Source organism: Galeopterus variegatus, unplaced genomic scaffold, assembly GCF_000696425.1.
Source record: "Galeopterus variegatus unplaced genomic scaffold, G_variegatus-3.0.2 Scaffold1169, whole genome shotgun sequence".
NCBI lineage: Eukaryota > Metazoa > Chordata > Mammalia > Dermoptera > Cynocephalidae > Galeopterus > Galeopterus variegatus.
This window is the reverse complement of record NW_007727280.1, coordinates 11041-14169: the sequence shown is the minus strand read 5'-3', so window position 1 is coordinate 14169 and position 3129 is coordinate 11041.

Sequence of the window (3129 nt, the reverse complement as noted above, 5' to 3'; positions counted from 1 at the left end):
CCCCACCAGATTTTTTTCCAGGTCCATCTAGTTGCCAAGATCGGAGAACCTAGAATCTCTGGTAATGAACAAAGCATGGGTTTACCCCATAAAAAAATAGGCAAAAATCAGAAACAGTCAGTTTAGAAAAGCAAGGGAAAAAAAGGCCAGTGAAGAAGAAAAAGTGTCTATCTTCACTAATAAAGAAATACAACTTCTAAAAAAAGAAATACAAATTAAAACAACATGCTGAGCTGGCTGGTTAGCTCAGTTGGTTAGAGTGCAGTCTTAGAACACCAAGGTCACAGGTTTGGATCCCTGTACCAGCCAGGTGCCAAAATAAAATAAAAATTTAAAAATAAATAAATAGGGCTGGCCCGGTGGCGCACTGGAGAGTGCGCCGCTTGGGAGTGTGGCAGCGCTCCCGCCGAGGGTTCAGATCCCATGTGGTGACCGGTTCCCGCTCACTGGCTGAGCGTGGCGTGGGCGCAACACTGAGGGTTGCGATCGCGTTGCCGGTTCCCGGTACGGGTGCGACACCGAGGGTTGCGATCCCGTTACCGGCCAGTAAAAAAGAGAAAAAGGAAAATTCCCGCTCACTGGCTGAGCGTGGCGCGGGCGCAACACTGAGGGTTGCGATCCCGTTGCCGGCCAGTAAAAAAGAGAAAAAGGAAATAAATAAATAAATAAATAAGTAAAACATGCTATTTTTTTTTCAGGAGTGCAGGGAAATTGGCACTTATAGCCACTGATAGGACTATGAAATGATACAAGGTATTTGAAGGTCAGTTTGGCAATATGTTTTTAAATAATTAAATTGTATATGTACTTTGGCCCAGCAATCCTACTTTCTGGAATTTATTCTAGAAAATAATCATAGATATGCATAAAGATGTATGTGCAAAAATGTTCATGGGATCTTATATATAATGTCAAAAAATTGGGAATAGCTTGTGCTATGGTCTGAATATTTGTCCCATTCCAAAGCTCATGTGGAAGCTTGATCCCCAATGTGGCAGTGTTGAGAGATGGGGCCTTTCAGAGGTGATTGGATTATGAGGGCAATGCCCTCATAAATGGATTAATTCATTCATGGATTAATGGGTTAATGGGTGAGTGGGTTATCATGGGAGTGGCACTAGTGGTTTTACAAAGAGAGCAAGTAAAAAAAAAAAAAAACAGAACAAGTGAGCACATTAACACATGCTCCTACTCTGTGCCCATGTGATTCCCTGCATCACCATGGAACCCTGCGCAGTCCCCACCGGGAAGAAGGCCCTCACCAAACATGCCCCCTGGACCTTGGACTTCCCAGCCTCCAAAACTGTAAGAAATATATATAAATTACCCAGTTTCAGGTGTTCTGTTAGTAAGCTACGGAAAATGAACTAATACAGCTTGAAAAGCAAACAGAAAGGGATTGCTTAAGTATGTCATGGCTGGGCTGGCTGGTTAGCTCCATTGGTTAGAGTACAGTGTTGATAACACCAGTGTCAATGGTTCGGATCACCATACTGGCCTGTTACCAAAAAAAAAAAGTTACTGTTATTTAAAATCACATTGTAGAAGAATTTTTTTTAAATTTTAATTTATCAATATACAGTGTAGTTGATTTTCATGTCCCTTTACTAATTCCTCCTTTCCTCCTCCCTCTCCCCACTCCCCCCCATCAACATCATATATTGTAGAAGAATTTTTAATGTCAGAAAAATGTTTATGGTATATAGTTAAGTAACAAAAGCAGAATGCTTTGGTTTTGTAAAAATAAATTGTATTAATAAAAGTAAGTTTTTCTTGTTTTGCTTTTCTGTATTTTACAGTTTTCTGTGATAATCTTTTTGTTTTTAAGAGGGAGTTTTAGAGATGGTAGAATTCCACATTTGAACTGAGAAATCACTGTTTGGTAGCTGCGTAAACTGAAACATGTTGCTATGCTTGTCATTTTAGGCTTTAGATTACTCAGGAGAAAATGGAGGTGACAAAGGTGCTGTCTGTGGGTGGATGGTATTATAAATGTAGGGTACATGCATTTTGGTTATTTTCTGATTTTTTTTTATGATCTGCATTGCTTATAAGAAGAAACTAAATGTAATATTATTTTGAAAAAATATAAATACTTTAAGTGGAAGTAGTAATGAAGGAATTAAGTGGGATAGTTAATATGGGGAGGATCTGGAATTAATATATGTACTCCCAAACTGTTAACTGTGGTTGCCCCTGGGAAGTGGGATTGAGTTGAAGGGAGGAGCTTTCATTTTTTAACTGTATAGTCTTCTGTATTATTTGTAGGTTTTGTGTTTTGAAACAAATATATATATATTTTAACCATTGTAACATGCCCTTCCCCCATACCCTCTGTACCTTTTACTCAACTTCATTTTTTTTCATAGCTCTTCTCACCTTCTGACTTATTGATTCATTGCATGACAGTGAATGCAATGTAACTCAACTATAGTGTAAGATCCACAGAGACAGACATTGTTTTATTCACTTACATATTCCCACTGCCTAGCATTGTGCTTGGGAGTTATAGTGAGACATTTGTTTTATGTTACAAAAATTTGCCTGGGAAACTGCCAGTATGCTACCACTTTCCAGTGGGACACTGATGGTTCCAAAGTCAAATAAAAACAAAACCCAAAAAAAACCCACCTCTCTTTATCCTAGAATTGTTCTATTTGGTTACTTACCATGGAAAGATGTTTATTGTGTTTTTACACACAAATACCCGTATTCCCTCTTCCTTGTTGCCCACCCACCCCCAAATGCAGCTGTGTTGAAGTTTTCTCGTTCAGCTAAGTGCTCAAGGTCACTCATACAATGTTTCTCATACAAGAAATAAATTTTTTAAAAAATGTTTCTCAGGCCGGCCCGTGGCTCACTCGGTAGAGTGCGGTGCTGATAACACCAAGGCCACGGGTTCGGATCCTATATAGGGATGGCCGGTTTGCTCACTGGCTGAGCGTGGTGCTGACAACACCAAGCCAAGGGTTGAGATCCCCTTACCGGTCATCTTTTAAAAAAAAATAATAATAAAAATAAAAAAAATAAAAAATAAAAAATAAATGTTTCTCATACACGTAATTTTTTTTTTTTTTGTCTTTTGTCTTTTTCCGTGTCCGGCAACGGATCGCAACCCTCAGTGTTGCC